Genomic DNA, 19,367 nt, shown 5'->3' on the forward strand with positions numbered 1-19,367 from the left:
AACATCTATGGTCATCAGTGCCCTAGAACTTAGAACTACTTATACCTAACTAATCTAAGGACAGCACACAACACCCAACCATCACGAGGCAGAGAATATCCCTGACCCCGCTGGGAATCGAACCCGGGAACCCGGGCGTGGGAAGCGAGAACGCTACCGCACGACCACGAGATGCGGGCAACAAAGCGCTATCGTGTTTGTTTTTATACGGGCTTACTGCTTGCTGTTGGTGTTGCTAACCTGCACCGTGTGTATGCTTGCGTGTGTGTGTGTATGTGTGTGTGTGTGTCTGTGTGTGCTTGGGACATTTACACTTCACCGGCGTATGATTTCCTCCTGCGTATAATACTGTTATGCGTTTCCAAATAAATTTGGCTGAATAAATAAACTACCGTCTCAAAAGACGTGTTCACACATCAGTGTGAGAGCAGTTACATTATACCGCCAGAGAATCGCGATCAGGAGAAAATAACTGACACTAAATACATATAACTCTATTTAAAAAAGCATACATTGCAGTTAAGTCAATTTCCCGTAAAATTAGCATCCAGTTCGATTACTGTTGGTTCCTTTAAATATTAATAAGTGCACTTCTGCGTGTATCTCGATATACATGAACGGAATAATTTTAAATCTAGCAACGCTTGGGAAGAGGGATGAATAAATAAGTTGTGGTAACTATCATAATTTTCATGTTTATTTCAATATGTATTAAAGGAGTTTTACAAGGTGATATGGTGTCAGTTGTATAAGCGATTAGGTCTCTGAACGTAATCAACAGATATAAAAGTAATTTCGGAAGAACCCAAAGGAAGTGTTATTCCACAGTTACTACTTACAATATCTACGGAGGTCTATGAGGCTATTTGAAGACGATATATTTCCCTACAGAAAGACGGTAGCGCCAGAAAATAGTTACAAATGGAGGAAGACCTGCAGAACATCAATGACTGGAGCAGTGAGAGGCCTTTTTAACATAAATAAATAGAAGTTATCGTGCATGAGAAGGTGAAGATATCCATTGCTTTTCGATTACGCTATTAGCCACAGGTCTCTGAGATCAATAAAAATTGTAATATACCTTGGAATAATCTTCGGAGCGACCTAGAGTAGAATGACCGAATAAAACTTAATTTTAGGAAAAAACGATGCCAGGCTAATATTCAGTGGGAAAATCGCATGGATATGCGAATCATCCCCAAGAAGCGGTTTACAAAACATAAGATCGATTCTTGAGGAATGCTCTTCACTCTTAGATTCTTATTAGGTTAAATTAATGGAAGATATTTGGAAGATCCAACGAAGAGCGTTGCGTTTCGTCACCGTATCACGTATTCGACGCGAGAGCATTACGGAGATGCTCAACAAAGTCCAATGGCAGACTTTACAGGCGAGGCGTTTCACATCGCAGAATGGTTTTCTGTTGGAATTCTGGGAATGTACGTTAGAAGAAGAGTCTTGCAATTCCTCTCAAATACGCCTCGAAAAAATGACCACGACGAGGAAATCGGAGGAATGGGAGCTCATGTGAAGGTTTATCGACAGTCGATCCTCCCAAGCACCATTCGGGAATAAAACAAGGCAAGAGAGAAACGGGAGTGGTGACAAAACTACCCTCCGCCCATTCCGCAAAATCCTAGCTGTCTACCGCCTGTATTGGTCAAAAGGCTGCGCTTCTACCCGAACTTCATGCAGAAACTGTTCTTAGGCAGTGTGGGAATAAGGCATAAAGTCATAACAAGCAAGAGTTTTCAACTGTCTAAACTCATTCTTTATACGGCGACACTAATCTTCTACAGTGGTCGAAATACAGCGGAGTGAAAGTTACTGCGCAGCACCCTTAGATAGTTCCCGTAGTTGCTCAGTGCGTTGTTCCAGCGTTCAAGAAAATAATTAAATGAGGCGTCTTAAATTTTCCGGCAGGAAAGAGTGATAGCGACCTTTCCTCCATAAGCGAGAAAATCACTAATGATCAATTACCCGACCTCGCAAATGGCAGCTGTCGTCAGCAGAGGACAGGAGGTGTTACTGTAACATCTGTTTCCGTGGTGATCGTTCTTTATTGTTTTGTCGTTTACTGAACCACGAGTTCTTTCATCCATTAGCGGCTTTCCATAAAGATCAACCATGTTCCGAAAAGTTGCTATTTAATTACGCTCACGAAGGCGTAGTGGGCTCGCACTTGACGTTGTGATTCGACCGCTGCACCATTTACAAAGGCTTAAAGATCCATCTGTGAGTGCACACAGGAGTGACTAATTTTTTGTCCGGCGATCTGATGTTCCAAAACTTCTGAACGGCATAGCAGCAAGCAGTCGTCATACTGCACTTGGCGACAGTCTTATAAGCCCACTTGATGTATTCAGCCTAATGACGACCTGCAAAAACAACCAGCACAGTACTAGGCATAACCTCATTGGAGGTGCTGTGCCGTTGCCTTATTCCAACCATAGAACTGAGTTACCCAGAAAGAGCCAGCATCTTGCGTGCACCTTAGCGACACAGCAATCCATCGCCCATGTGCTTCTCCATTTCAGCGGGGCGACTGTGGAACAAACCACCCTGTACCCTGATTCTTATCCAAAACACTCTGCGTTCAAGAGGAAATTAAAGCATTTTCTGTTATCATTGGACTAGCTTCGTTCTTGGCACATCGAAGCCGTTTTCTTTCCGACCAACAGGGAACCAGTATCTTGGTCGCACTGTAAATGATGTTAGCAGTTGTTGGACTGATATTACTAATTGACAACCCTGACATTGCCCAGGAATTCATTTTGCCAGTTTCATATTAGAAATGGAAAAAAAGTAATTGTATTTGTAGTGAAACGTCGAAAAAATTTCAGATCCATGTGCTCGTGAAAACATCTTTGAAATGAATAAACAGTCGTACAAAGAAATGTGCATAATGTAAAACTGTATTGAGTACAGTACGGCATCCAAATTAAGAAACATAGTACGCAAAATACAAGTTCTCTGTATGTTTATTTAACCAAGAATTTGATTGTAAACAATATTTCTAGTTACGAGTCCAGGAGCTACAACGCGATGTTGTAAATGTCTCTATGACAATGCCTCTTCAAAGCTCCATAGACATCTATTGTTTTCGCTTACAGCTCCATTTGCGAAAGCTGTCAAAAGAGTAGTCAGGTGTCAGGGATTCCCTTAAGCTCACTCTACTCTAGGAGTATCTTGGCAGTAAGGAACAAGTGTGTTAAGACTTCATGCGCAATGCAGCATTTTGTCACGCATATCAGTGTTCATGACGTCATATCTCCTGAAGTATGTGTGCTACCATGATATAATTTTGTACGTACATTTACTGGTACATGTAGATACTGTCTGTGAAGTTCATTGCGAACAAAGTTAATAAGACAGAATTAATAAATTTAAAAGTCAAGCATGGTGCGGCAATCTTTAACGCATCCCATTGTTTATGACGTTATATCTCCCGATTTATGATAGGTAGGTGGTTCATATCATCAAAGTGATTGTTGTTTGACAGTAAGAAATACATGCAACAAGTCTGGTTCAAATGGAACCAGCAGTTTAAGATGAGATGTGGAACATACACACACAATTACATCCATTTTCAGAGTATGTGTGGATTATAAAATTAATGGGTCGGTGCATACTTCCGTTCCGTTTTATATATATTTAGAACCACTGCAATGTGAAGCCTTCGTGTTTTTTCGTTATTAATTTCTGTGTTCGGACTTTTATTGTTGCGAACAGAAGCTTTAACTTGTTAACAGGTCGTTTTGGCCATTTTCAAGGCTAATCATAAAGAAGTATCAAGTAGAGATAAATGAACACTTCCGATACATTTTACTCTGCGAATATACTCCAGGATTTAGTGCCGCATAAGTCACGAGAAAGGTTTGGGATGTGTACTGAAGTGTTGCAGTTACTAAGGGGACTGCAGGGAATTTTTTTTTCTCGTTTCCAAGAAAGAAAATTCGACTTATGTGATGTTCAACAGTGCGGAAGACCTTCGCTTTTTGACTAAAACAGCTTAAATCGGTTAGTTCACAAAAATCGTCACCAAACAATGTGAAAATTGGCACAAATTATGGAAAGCGATCACATAATCATTGTGTGCCATTATCATTCATTTGGTAACGTGTTTTAGGCACAAGCCATTCCTTAGCAATACTGTGATGAGATAAAAAAATGGTTCAAATGGCTCTGAGCACTATGGGACTTAACATCTGATGTCATCAGTCCCCTAGAACTTAGAGCTGCTTAAACCTAACTAACCTAAGGACATCACACGCATCCACGTGGCAGGATTCTAACCTGCGACTGCAGCGGTCGCGTGGTTCCAGACTGAAGCGCCTAGAACCGCTCGGACACAACGGTCGGCTGTGATGAGATATGATGTCTGTACGTGGATTTAAACAAGACAGAGTTATTGCTCATCCCATCGAGTAAAATACATTCCGTGCAAAGAATGGCGCACATCATCAAAAGAGGATGTTGTGCGTTTGTTGGAACCAAACTGGCATTCTTCATCATGAATTACCATAAAAAAATGAAAAGATATACTGAAAAGCTAAGACGACTTTCTGTTGCTGTTGAATACAAAACACGTGTTAAACCTGTCTTGTTAACGTTCTGAGACGGGACCAACGAATGTAGAGAAACAATATTACTTATATTACTATTATTCTTATTATTATTGTGTACTACTCCTGTACATGTAAGTGGTAATGTTGACTCACTAAGGATGCCCGTTTAGACATAAGCGGTGAAGTAAATGCATAAATAAATAAGTAAATAAATAAATATATTGTAAGTGGACTCTGACCCAGGTTTCAAGTCAGCATGTTTCACACAAACAATCACTGCCATAGGTGACAGATTAAACTCTTAGGAGCCGGCCGCTGTGGGCGAGCGGTACTAGGCGCTTCAGTTTGGAACAGCGCTGCCGCTACGGTCGCAGGTTCGAATCCTGCCTCGGGCATGGATGTGTTTGATGTCCTTAGGTTAGTTAGATTTAAGTAGTTCTAAGTCTAGGGGACTGATGATCTCAGATGTTAAGTTCGAAATGGTTCAAATGGCTCTGAGCACTATGCGACTTAACTCCTGAGGTCATCAGTCGCGTAGAACTTAGAAGTAATTAAACCTAACTAACCTAAGGACGTCACACACATCCATGCCCGAGGCAGGATTAGAACCTGCGACCGTAGCGGTCACTCGGCTCCAGACTGTAGCGCCTAGAACCGCACGGCCACTCTGGCCGGCTCAGATGTTAAGTCCCATAGTGCTTGGAGCCAACTTGATTTGAAGCTCTTAGGATTGTCAATGGTATAAACCCAGACTCTCAGATCTGTACTGTGATAGTTCACCACTGAGCTACAGAGTCACAAAAACACAAGCCCGCTGCGTGACTGCTTAAGGCATGTCGCCACCTCGAGCGCGGACAGCTTCAATAGCACACCAGAATAATAAGAGGCAACCTGACACCGTACCATGACCGACGGCCTAACCGCAAATCGCCGAGCTTTGGGTAGCCGTTGCGCGGCTGTACATTAGACCGCAGGAACATGTACGAGTTACCGCGCTGACACCTCTGCCCTCGTTAGGGGACACCTCCAGCCCACTTACAGCCGAGCAATCCGGGCCCCTCCCAGATCGCCCGCCACTGTACCGTCCGAACCGAGTGGGACAAAAGCTACCGATCGCAATCGCGACCGGCTCACTCCCAGACGCGATCGCCTGTCCCTCTTTTTGCTGTCACTGCCGTCTTTTGTTTCTTTGGGTAGCCAGTCTGAGGTGTCAGCGCCGGACAGGCACCCCTCCCCTCTCTGCACCCACTTCCCCCCCTTGCCACAAAGTCTGTTTTCGTAATTCTCGCATTGGTTGTCTCTCCCGCGTGCCCCCCCCCCCCCCCCTCCTTACCCGCGCCGCGCGACCTGGATGCCAAACCACAAAGACACTCCGTTTCATTATCGCCGTCGCGACGACAGGCCGCGCCATTTGCATACAAGGAGCCGCTCGCTGTTTGGCGACGCCTCCGCTGCTGCTGGTGCGCGCCCGCAATCGGTCACTCTGCCGTCCCGAGGCGGGCGCGCTGTGAAATATAGGCGCCATTAGGACAGCAGGGCTACCGCCGAGCAGCCGAGCAGGCGAGCAGCCCAGCGGACGACGGCGGCGGCGACGATCGCTATCGGCCGAGTTATTCACTGCGGGACCGGACAGGGCGCGGCGAGCCTTCAACCTGTCCGCGTCCACAAGAATTAGGGCAGCTGCAGCGCCGTCGCTATTTTATTCCTGTCGTGCTCGCGTCCCCATCTCCCGCTCCTCGTCTTCTTCACTTTTTCCCTCTCAATACCTCTTTTTTCCCCCCTTAACCCACCTACTTTTTCTCTACCTCGGCCCGATCCAAAAGACGTGGGTCCCGAACGGCGATAAACATCTTTCTTTCGTCCGTTTGCCTGGCATTATTCGCGGGCAATCAATTTTCTTCACAGAATTCGATTCTCTCTGTCTCTCTCTCTCTTTTCCTCCGTGGGGCGGGGCGGTGGAATATCCCCCTGCAAAAGAAAGAGAGGGAGGGTGCGTAGGATTGGTGACGAGGGATCCCGATTTTGTCATGCTATTAGAGGCCAGGTGATATGTCGTCGAGGGCTCCCCATACATCAGTGGCGCGTCAGGCAGGCCGGCAGTTGACTTCTCATTCGGGCAGACGTCCGGACAGCGGTGGTTCACCTCGGCCCACATTGTGTGTGTGCGTGCTACCTGCTGCGGCGGCGCCACCGCGACAATGGCCGTCCCCGTGACGCTTGGCGCTCCGCGGTCGTGAATCAAGACGCGGAATGCGAGACCCGCGCTCGCTTCACCAAATTCCGGATCGCCGGCCTCCGCAGGCATGTTCGCGGCCGGTGAAGAAAGGGGGATAAAAAAAAGTGAAAGAACAAGCGAGCGCGGAGGCAGGGCGGAGGAGAGGGAATGCGAAATGGCGACCTCGGCCGCCTCTTCCCCTAATGAAGCGCAGATAGCTCCGCATCTGAACCACTTAGCTTACTGAGCAAACTGCGACGGGTGGCTCTTTGTATCTCTACATATGAATGCTGGACATCCTCCGAAAATCACGTGTGTAGTTTTTAGTGAAACAGAGCTTGTAAGGTACCCCTACTGTTCAAGTTACATTTAATTTTATTATTTTCCAGTCTGCAGAACGCGCACAGTCAGAAGCAAGATGGCATTTCCGTCGCTGGCTGAAGGAGACGGGCTGAGCGGCTCTAGGCGCTACAGTCTGGAACCGTGCGACCGCTACGGTCGCAGGTTCGAATCCTGCCTCGGACATGGATGTGTGTGATGTTCATAAAATGGCTCTGAGCACTACGGGACTTAACTTCTCAGCTCATCAGTCCCATAGAACTTAGAAATACTTAAACCTAACTAACCTAAGGATATCACACACATCGATGCCCGAGACAGGAATCGAATACAGCTAATCCACCCCGTCCGGCGATGTGTGTCATGTCCTTAGGTTTAATTAGTTCTAAGTTCTAGGGGACTGATGACCTCATAAGTTATGTCCCATAGTGCTCAGAGCCATTTGAACCATTTGAAGCAGACGGTCGACCATATGGCGTTGCCAGTGGACTGTGGTGTGAGGCACCGTGGCTAGACACGAGAACGCCTTTTACGTCAGCAGCGAGCGACGTACGGAGAGCACAATCATTCTGAGGCCAGCAAATAATCTTGCTCAATAAATTGTTCCCAATAAAAGTAGCTTTTAGCTCATAAATGCTTTCTTACAACAGTATTACAACTCCATAAATCAAATTAATAAATAAAGGAATAGTGCTTAAGCTTCGGTCCAAATCCCTCTCCAGACAATTCAAGATTCGACTGTACAAAACCCTGATCCAGCCTGTTGTTCTATATGGCTGTGAGACATGGAGTATCCGGAAACAGGACTTCCATAAGCTCCTTGTTTTTGAGAGAAAAGTGCTTCAGAAGATCTTCGGTCCGGTTCTGGATGCAGATACAGGGGAATGGAGAATCAGATACAACCAAGAGCTTGAGGAAGTATACCAGTAGCCCAACATAGCAGGAACTGTCAAAGCCAAACTAATGCAGTGGGCCGGTCATGTGGCACGGGTGGAGGATCACAGATGGCCTCGGAAGCTCCGGGATTTCACACCTACAGGAAAGAGACAGCCAGGGAGACCCAACAAGCGATGGAGGGATGGACTCCATGAAGATTTAAACCAATTGTTAATAGGTGTGAATGGATGGCGGATATCAGCAATGGACAGAATACAATGGAGGAGGAAACTTGTAGATGCGTGCGGTCCACTGGGCCTGATCGCGTAGTAGTAGTAATACTAGTGCTTAAGCTAGTGGAAATGCACGAGCGGCTATGAAATATGTGTGTTTTAGTACGAGGTACAGGCTGCGAATCACAGTCGCCAGTAGCCGATAGGATGCCTTCCGATATAGTTCTGTTTAAGACCATGCTCTCAGGAAGATGTTAGTTTTCAGTTAACCATTATTAACACTTTGACGCCCGCACGTCTCCTACAAATGTATTCGCTTGGCGCCGCAGCGCTAATTCAGATTACCCGGCATGCCGCCAGCCGTTCTTGACATCGGGAGATTATAAATTGTTAAGTTTTACTGATCTCATCGTGAGTTCTCGTAAGTTCACAACCCTGTTCTCCTACTTTCATAAAATTTCGAAGATGTTTGTTGTTCTGGTCTTCAGTCCTGAGACTGGTTTGATGCAGCTCTCCATGCTACTCTATCCTGTGCAAGCTTTTTCATCTCCCAGTACCTACTGCAACCTACATCCTTCTGAATCTGCTTAGTGTATTCATCTCTTGGTCTCCCTCTACGATTTTTACCCTCCACGCTGCCCTCCAATACTAAATTGGTGATACCTTGATGCCTCAGAACATGTCCTACCAACCGATCCCTTCTTCTGGTCAAGTTGTGCCACAAATTTCTCTTCTCAACAATCCTATTCAATACTTCCTCATTAGTTATGTGATCTGCCCATCTAATCTTCAGCATTCTTCTGTAGCACCACATTTCGAAAGCTTCTATTCTCTTCTTGTCCAAACTATTTATCGTCCATGTTTCACTTCCATACATGGCTACACTCCATACGAATACTTTCAGAAATGACTTCCTGACACTTAAATCAATACTGGATGTTAACAAATTTCTCTTCTTGAGAAACGCTTTCCTTGCCATTGCCCGCCTACATTTTATATCCTCTCTACTTCGACCATCATCAGTTATTTTGCTCCCCAAATACCAAAACTTGTTTACTACTTTAAGTGCCTCATTTCCTAATCTAATTCCCTCAGCATCACCTGACTTCATTCGACTACATTCCATTATCCTTGTTTTGCTTTTGTTGATGTTCATCTTATATACTCCTTTCAAGACACTGTCCATTCCATTCAACTGCTCTTCCAAGTCCTTTGCTGTCTCAGACAGAATTACAATGTCATCGGCGAACCTCAAAGTTTTTATTTCTTCACCATGAATTTTAATACCTACTCCGAATTTTTCTTTTGTTTCCTTTACTGCTTGCTCAATATACAGATTGAACAACATCGGGGAGAGGCTACAACCCTGTCTTACTCCCTTCCCAACCACTGCTTCCCTTTCATGTCCCTCGACTCTTATAACTGCCATCTGGTTTCTGTACAAAATGTAAATAGCCTTTCGCTCCCTGTATTTTACCCCTGCCACCTTTAGAATTTGAAAGAGAGTATTCCAGTCAACATTGTCAAAAGCTTTCTCTAAGTCTACAAATGCTAGAAACGTAGGTTTGCCTTTCCTTAATCTTTCTTCTAAGATAAGTCGTAAGGTCAGTATTGCCTCACGTGTTCCAGTGTTTCTACGGAATCCAAACTGATCTTCCCCGAGGTTGGCTTCTACTAGTTTTTCCATTCGTCTGTAAAGAATTCGTGTTAGTATTTTGCAGCTGTGACTTATTAAACTGATAGTTCGGTAATTTTCACATCTGTCAACACCTGCTTTCTTTAGGATTGGAATTATTATATTCTTCTTGAAGTCTGAGGGGATTTCGCCTATTTCATACATCTTGCTCACCAGATGGTAGAGTTTTGTCAGGACTGGCTCTCCCAAGGCCGTCAGTAGTTCCAATGGAATGTTGTCTACTCCGGGGGCCTTGTTTCGACTCAGGTCTTTCAGTGCTCTGTCAAACTCTTCACGCAGTATCATATCTCCCATTTCATCTTCATCTACATCCTCTTCCATTTCCATTGTATTGTCCTCAAGTACATCGCCCTTGTATAGACCCTCTATATACTCCTTCCACCTTTCTGCTTTCCCTTCTTTGCTTAGAACTGGGTTTCCATCCGAGCTCTTGATATTCATACAAGTCGTCCTCTTATCTCCAAAGGTCTCTTTAATTTTCCTGTAGGCAGTATCTATCTTACCCCTAGTGAGATAGGCCTCTACATCCTTACATTTGTCCTCTAGCCATCCCTGCTTAGCCGTTTTGCACTTCCTGTCGATCTCATTTTTGAGACGTTTGTATTCCTTTTTGCCTGCTTCATTTACTGCATCTTTATATTTTCTCCTTTCATCAATTAAATTAAATATTTCTTCTGTTACCCAAGGATTTCTACTAGCCCTCGACTTTTTACCTACTTGATCCTCTGCTGCTTTCGCTACTTCATCCCTCAAAGCTACCCATTCTTCCTCTTCTGTATTTCTTTCCCCCATTCCTGTCAATTGTTCCCTTATGCTCTCCCTGAAACTCTGTACAACCTCTGGTTCTTTCAGTTTATCCAGGTCCTATCTCCATAAATTCCCACCTTTTTGCAGTTTCTTCAGTTTTAATCTACAGGTCATAACCAATAGATTGTGGTCAGAGTCCACATCTGCCCCTGGAAATGTCTTACAATTTAAAACCTGGTTCCTAAATCTCTGTCTTACCATTATATAATCTATCTGATACCTTTTAGTATCTCCAGGGTTCTTCCATGTATACAACCTTCTTTCATGATTCTTAAACCAAGTGTTAGTTATGATTATGTTGTGCTCTGTGCAAAATTCTACCAGGCGGATTCCTCTTTCATTTCTTAGCCCCAATCCATATTCATCTACTATGTTTCCTTCTCTCCCTTTTCCTACACTCGAATTCCAGTCACCCATGACTATTAAATTTTCGTCTCCTTTCACAATCTGAATAATTTCTCTTATTTCATCATACATTTCTTCAATTTCTTCGTCATCTGCAGAGCTAGTTGGCATATAAACTTGTACTACTGTAGTAGGTGTGGGCTTTCGAAGATATACATACGTAAATAAATACAAAATTTTTTGTTTCATATATTTGTTTATTTGCATTGTCCTTGATACTTAGTATCTCTCTTGCGTATGATATTCGGCCAAGCAGTCTCCAAGATGTAACGCAACGCCACAAGACTTGCACGTTAAATTTGTTGTTCTCCTTTTCTGTTTTTGAAACATACATGGCAGTTCCTTCGTTTTCGTTTATTCGTTTCGGAAATAAGTATTAGCTGGTGTTGCATTATGTGACCGGGAAATCTGTCAACCGGATCATAATGAGACGTACGTGATGTATTGGCAACCCACAAGTTCTGGTCATAAGCAGGTACATGGTCTTTTGTTCACGAATCAGACACTTTCAATAAAAAATCGTGAAATCGGAGACTCTTGTGGTCTGTATTGAAATATTGCCATGTACGGAACGCATTAAATAATGCGCAGTTAAAGAGGTACATGCAAACCTTTGTTGACCATTTTATAGTTTTTCTGTATATAGGGTAATAACTCGAATATTGGTCTGCCCGACCCACTCCTTTCATGTATTTGTTGTAGCCTAATACACTTTCAGGTTTTTTAATTGTGTAATTGGTTTTTCTACATTTTCTTTGAGTGTCAGTCAAAGTGGCATTATGTATTGTAGAGATCATTTATATCGTTTTAGTTTTCGAAGCTCTCCATACCTGTGCGAGTACTTCACCTTTCCGTTGATGACAAGCTTCAAACACATTGACTTTTGCGCGCTTTAATTTTTCCGGAAATCCTCTATTTTGCTGTATCGTTCCACAAACTCGAATTTTCTTTTCAACTAACTTCTCTGCAAGTTTTACGCTGTTATAATAATTATCCACGTAGAGGTGGAGACTCTTTTCATATGAAGATGTCAATAGTTCCATCACTGTTTTTGCTAAAGGCTGTCCAGCGCCGGAATATATCTTGAATGAGGACATATATACCGTTCTCAAATCACACAGCATCCGAATGAGTATGCCACATTTCGTAATTTTTGACGGATTGTAAACTATAGAATTTAACCTTCCACGCCACGATACCATTCCTTCATCAGCTGAGATGTTTTGCCGTGGTTTAAAGGTTTCTTTAAACATTTGGGAAAAATAATCAGTTACGAATTGCACTTTGAAAAGCCGGTCGGCATTATCCGGTTTAATGTTGTCGGAAAAACGTAAAAATGATAATATTTTTCTGAATCGGTTGCGGGACATAGTTTTGCGAAATATCGGTGTGTCTATAAACGGATTCGTTGACCAATAATCATCGATCCTTGTTTTTTTTGCGATTCCCGTAAGGATAGCAAACCCAAACCATTTTCTAAGTTCGAGTCCCGTAACGTCGACAATTTGGTATTTTTTTTATCCAATTTTGACTGTAGTGCTTGTTGGTTTCGTTGCTAATTTGTTCAAATAGATCGTTTCCAGCATATAATTCTACGATATCATCGACGTTCTGTGTATCTTTGGGAAATATGTTTGGACCCGAAGATCCTTCAAACATATTATTGGTAAATCAAAGTCTGACCACTGTACATTGTCTTCTTCTTCTGATTCATCTGTGTCAGTTGGTAGCCGTAGCGTTCACCGAGTTCTTCTTGGACGTGTTTCACTATCTTCCGACGATTCTGGGTCACTTTCATTTTTTTTTTATTTTCAGTGTCTTCTTTCCAATCGGCCAAGTCATCCGGAACGTCAGACAAGACGTCCGCGCATTCATCGTAAATAATCGTATCGTTTATTTCGTCTGCCTTGATGAAAGCGAACAAGTACTTATAAAGACAAATAAACTTGTTGACGTGTGTAACTTAATGTTGCCTAAACAAAACACCGACAGAATACAAAAGATACTACAGTGCTGTCGCCGGCCACTGCGCGATACTATCCTCAAGACACCACTGTGCTCTCATTCGGGAGGACGACGGCTCAATCCCGCGTCCGGCCATCCTGATTTAGGTTTTCCGTGATTTCCCTAAATCGCTCCAGGCAAATGCCGGGATGGTTCCTTTCAAAGGGCACGGCCGACTTCCTTCCCCGTCCTTCCCTAATCCGATGAGACCGATGACCTCGCTGTCTGGTCTCCTTCTCCAAACCAACCAACCAACCAACACCACTGTGTTGTCGCCGCCACTGAGCGATACTATGCACAAGGCACGCCTGTGGCGTCGCCGGCCGTTGACCGCTGTTTCGCGCACGACACCACTGTGGTGTCGCCGGACGGCATTGTGTCGATATTAGCATTTTATGGCGTTTAGTAAATAAATACATCATAATGACATCCCTTTTTAATGTTATTTCGACTAATACAGCTTCTCATTTCATAATTTCGAATCAAAGGGAGTAGAATTACACTTTACAGGGAACCCGACGGCGCTGATACTGCTTCTGCGAGGAACATAAACTTCGAGAGTTTCTCGGCAAAACAGGTAGAAAGAATCCTACACGACGACTCTCTCAGATAATCCAAGTACGCTTTGTCTCAATCTCCTCCAAACTCCGTCGCCAAAAACTTCGTAGCAATCAAGTGTGTGTGTTTCTGCAATTAAGAACAGACGCATTTAACTGTACATTTTTCATTTACGATGTAAATGAAAACATTTTTTTCTAACGGGTGATATACAGGGGTGGCTGTTACGTAAGTGCACAAGAGCATCTGAACACCCTAACTTTTGACGCCTTGCAGATTTATTGGTTATTTTTCTTCGAACGCTGTTAAACGTAACGTAGATGCGGTAATCTGAAATACACGGCACTAAATCTACCGCGTTGATCTAGATATTGTTCCACTAGGCTCGATAAATCTTGGCAACAGAGTGGCAAGCACACCTTTTCAACATGTCCCCAATGTAGTATATAAGCGCCTGTTTGCACCGGGGGTGTCCATTTAATTATCATTTCATTCTAGCAAAGATGCATGTTCATCAACGGTAACTGTTCTTTCGGGGACAGACATTACCTTCATATATAGTTAAAATTTGGCTTCCCGGCCATTGAACTTCTTATGCGAAGGCACACGCTATTCCCCAACTCGTACGGGGCTTGGTAGATTAATCTGCCACGAGTAATGAGTATGATGGGCAAACATCTATTAGGCGCACTACGAATGTAGTGGTGTGGACATGTTGGGAATGTGGGTCTCACGGGGAGCGTGCAAGGGATAAGTTCCTGCAGGCGCACTATCCTCTGTGCCCTCGGTGGGTCAGATGTACAAGCCGGCACGGTAACTCCGCCCCGAGCAGATACAACGAACAAAAAAGAACAAAATGAGATTAAAAAGAAAAAAAAGATGGATAGAGCGTCTGCCATGTAAGCAGGAGATCCCGGGTTCGAGTCCCGATCGGGACACACATTTTCAACATGTCCCCAACGAAGTATATAAGCGCCTGTTTGCAGCGAGGATGTCAATTTAATTATCATTTCAAATACATGTACTTGGTACTTCCGAAAATTTCACTACATCGACAAGAAGCACTGTGAGTGCTGGCCTTTACTTCTCGAGTGAAGTAGTGCTAAAGTGGAAAGATCTGCACCTCAGTTTATTCCGAGATTCATCGCGGTTCTGGGGCTGACATAGAGTGTGAGGATGAAAGCCCTCCAAAAAATATTCCGACATTGCTCAGTAATATTTTCTGACTATTTCATATGATGGACGAATGGTCTCCAGTGGCCCAATACGGCGTAATAATATAGTTATATATTGATAAATGAAGATCGTATGATGTATTTCCACGGCTGTGGTTGTCCAGAGTATAAAATGTTTGTAACGTATTTATCACTTATTCAGTTTGTTATCGCAGTTACCTTCGCGTCTGTAATATACCGACACAATACTGAAAAGGTGTATAATAAGCAACCACGAAAGAGTACGACACAAAACACTTCGTAATGCAATAAGCCTCACTACTGTGATGTGGGTGCTGTGTGTGTTTTGACTTAACGGGCGCTCAAAGGTGAGCTTATCAGCGCCCATGTGGTTGCTGGCGCTGTGGGAACCCTTCAGTATTGAATGGTTACATCGCTCTTCTACTGTATCCAGTAACCCGCGCAAGAGATGCACATCGATCAAGCCTTTATCAGTAAACCTATCCATTCGGCTGTGTATCATTGTTAAGAAAGGGCTATTTCACGGCGCATACTGTTACGATTAACATTTACCTTACATCTTCCAATAACAAAATTAAAAACTATCTAGGTCTCACATGACTTGTTCATATGTGGCCTACATGCTACGTATGGTCTTCTGTATACTGCTTCCTAGATACGCGCTTAGGTATTATTAAACTTAGCACTGTATTAAAAATAAATAGTGACACATTATTTCGTCTAAAGAAATATTGTGTTAGATGCTGTTTAGCAGTGATTCTGACACTTCACTTGCTGTAAGGATCAGTTTATGGGGCTGCTATTTTGCGTGCAATCTGGTTTCGGAACTGAATTTTAAAACCATCAGCTGCGGCATCCTATCAGTATAGTAGTAATTATTATTATTATCATTATTATTATTCCGAGTGGCTTCACGGCCTGGTACCAGTCTTTCAACTGGATACCACTTTGTGGATTAGCGTGTCCCTCATCTAAGCCAGTAGTACTAAGGTTACAGATAAACTGAAATATTTCCTTGTCCGACAGAGATTTGAGGCCTCAACCTTTCGATTTCCAGACAGGAGCTCTACATTAGGCCACCGAGCCCGACATCCGAACAGTAACATCCACATGCCAACAAAATCTCATGCGTAGCTGAAACTTTTATTGTCGATGTTCCTCTGCTAAGATACTTTAAACTTCGAACGGATTACTTCATGTACAATGTCTATGAGTTTTTGCGTCTGATGACATCCCTTTCCATCTCAGCGTGTACACTGCGATCTTTGTACAGAAAGACGATGGTCTCTGGTAGACCAGTTGTCATCACTTTCACGCTTGTCGCGATGTAGTAATCCTAAATTTAGACCTCTGTCAATAGTGACTAAACGTGTCACACCAACAAATGGTTGCAAATCCCTTACCCTGTGTGGGTCCGTGACGTTAAATAGAAGTTGAATTACCATTCGTCAGGTCTTTCTTAGGTCCTATGTCCCCTGCTTATCCCTGTCGAGTACTTGCGCAGCTGCTCCTTACTGCCAACTGGTTTTACCAATTATTGCTTAAACGCAGTACCTCACTCACTACCAAACCTTTACACTGCTCCTTACTTCACGATCTGTAGTTGTATTGGATATCATTTGCCGTTGCGGTTGATAATGGAAGCAAGACGAAAGAAAAGTCAAGGCACGTTCATAGGACTGGAAACAGCGATCGATATTGTAAAAGAATGCAAGGCGTTCGATATTCTGAAAAAAAAGAATAAGCTCTAGGGAACGAAGCGTAATGTACAACACGTACAAGAGCCAAGACGGAACAATAAAAGCGGAAGACCAGCAACGAAGTGTTCAAATTGAAAGGGGTGTGAAGTTCTCTTAGGCTATAGATACAGCAACAAGAAATAGGTGAGTAGGCAGTACAGTTGAAGGGGAATGGATATTTCTGAAAAGGGCAATCACAGAAGTTGGAAAGAAAAACGTACGTACAGAGAAGGTGACTGCGAAGATACCATGGGTAAGATAAGAAAAACATCAGTTGATCGATGAAAGAAGGAAGTACAAAAATGTTCAGGGAAATTCAGGAATACAGAAATACAAGTCGCTGATGATTGAAATAAACAAAAAGTGCAGAGCAGCTAAGATGAAACGACTTCATGAAAATGTGAAGATATCGAAAAAGATGTGATTGTCAGAAGGACTGACTCACAATGCAGGAAAATCAAAACAACGTTCTGTAAAATTAAAAAAAAAAGTGATAACACTAAAAGTGTAACGGGAATTCAACCGGTAAATGCAGAGGAAACAGCGGATAAGTGGAAAGAGTACACTGAACGCCTCTACGAGGGAAAGACTTGTCTTATGTGATAAAAGAAGAAAAATGCGTCAGTTTAGAAGAGATAGGGGACGCAGTATTAGAATCAGAATCTAATGAACCGGCCGAAGTGGCCGTGCGGTTAAAGGCGCTGCAGTCTGGAACCGCAAGACCGCTACGGTCGCAGGTTCGAATCCTGCCTCGGGCATGGATGTTTGTGATGTCCTTAGGTTAGTTAGGTTAAACTAGTTCTTAGTTCTAGGGGACTACTGACCTCAGCAGTTGAGTCCTATAGTGCTCAAAGCCATTTGAACCATTTGAGAATCTAATGACCTGTCGAGGAATTAAGATCAAATAAGGCAGAAGGGATACATAACATTCCATCAGAATTTCTAAAATCAGGGGGGGTAAGTGGAAACAAAACGACTATTCACGTTCGTCTGTAGAATGTATGAATCTACCTACACACCATATGAGTTTAGGAAAAATATCATCCACACAATTCCAAAGACTGCAGGAGCTGACAAGTGCGAGAATTATAGCACAGTCAGCTTAAGAACTCATGCACCCTAGTTGCTGACGAGAATAGTATACATAAGAATGGAAAAAAAATTGACGATGTGTTAGATGACGATCAGTTTGGTTTTAGGAATGGTAACGCACCATAGAGTCTATTATGATGGGGTCGATAATGGAAGCAAGTCCAAAGAAAAATCAAGACACGTTCATAGGATTTTTCGACCTGAAAAAAGCGTTCGACAGTGTAAAATGGTGCGAGATGTTCGAAATTCTGAGAAAAATAGGGGTAAACTATAGGGAGAGACGGCTAATATAGAATATGTACAAGAGCCAAGAGGGACTAATAAGAGTGGACGACGAAGAACGAAGTGCTCGACTTAAAAAGGGTGTAAGACAGGAATGTAGTCTTTCGACCTTACTGTTCAATATGTAAGTCGAAGAAGCAATGATGGAAGTAAAAGGAAGGTTCAGGAGTGGGATTGAAATTCAAGGTGAAAGGATATCAATGATACGATTCACTGTGATCTGCTGACTGCAATGAACAGTCTAATGAGTACAGAATATGGACTGAGAGTAAATCAAAGACAGACGAAAGGAATGAGAAGTAGCAGAAATGAGAACAGCGAGAAACTTAACATCAGAATGACAGGTCACGAAGTAGATGAAATCAAGGAATTCTGCTTCGTAGGTGAGGGACGGAGCAAGGAGGACATCATAAGCAGACTACCACTGGCTAAAAGGGCATCGCTGGCCAAGAGAAGTATACTAGTATCAAACATTGGCCTTAATTTGAGGAAGAAATTTCTGAAAATGTACACTATGAGCACAGCATTGTTTGGTAGTGAAACATGGACTGTGGTAAAACCGGAACAGAAGAGAATTGAAGCATTTGAGATGCGATGGGGACAGATGAATGTTGAAAATTAGATGGACTGATAAGGTAAGGAATGAGGAAGTTGTGTGCAGAGTCGCAGAGCAAATGAAGACGTCAGGTAACAACTTCCGTGGTAGCATTGGATGTTGTAGAGGACAAAAACTGTAGAGGAAGACAGAGAGTGGAATAAATCCAGCAAATAACTGTATGTTGCAATAGCTACTCTTAAATGAAAATGATGGCACCGGAGAGGACTTCGTTGCGGGCCGCATCAAATCAGTCAGAGGACTGATGGAAAAAAAGAGGACGTAATATGTGTTCTCGCTGACGGAATTCCGTAGATTGCCATGAGTCTGAGGAGTACGCAGAATTGCATTTTGCGCAAGCCTTCAACTAGGCGAACAAGCAGAAGCTTGTTAGCTCACCTTCTGGTCTCAAACGAGAATGTGGTCGTTAGAATGACTTCACTGCATAGACTTATAACCCGTCATGAAGTTTCAAGTTTACAGTGGGTGCCGGGATGTCCGGTTTCGTATTTTTGTTCCATATTGACATACCTTGTCAAAGTGTGTTTTGAATAAGTGTATACCTAGATGCTGAGTTAGCATTGCACGATCTAAAGATATTAAAATTATTGTTTGTAATTCTGTCGAAGTTGCTGTGATAAAAAATTCTTTATTTGCGGCGAGTAGTGTCGGACGTCGCGTCCATTATCAAACCATCGCCTATAAACAATTTACTGCAGTTGTTACAAACTTTCTTTACAATAAACAGTTTCACATAAAGAG

Source organism: Schistocerca americana, chromosome 1 (genome assembly GCF_021461395.2).
Source record: "Schistocerca americana isolate TAMUIC-IGC-003095 chromosome 1, iqSchAmer2.1, whole genome shotgun sequence".
NCBI classification, from domain to species: Eukaryota; Metazoa; Arthropoda; class Insecta; order Orthoptera; family Acrididae; genus Schistocerca; species Schistocerca americana.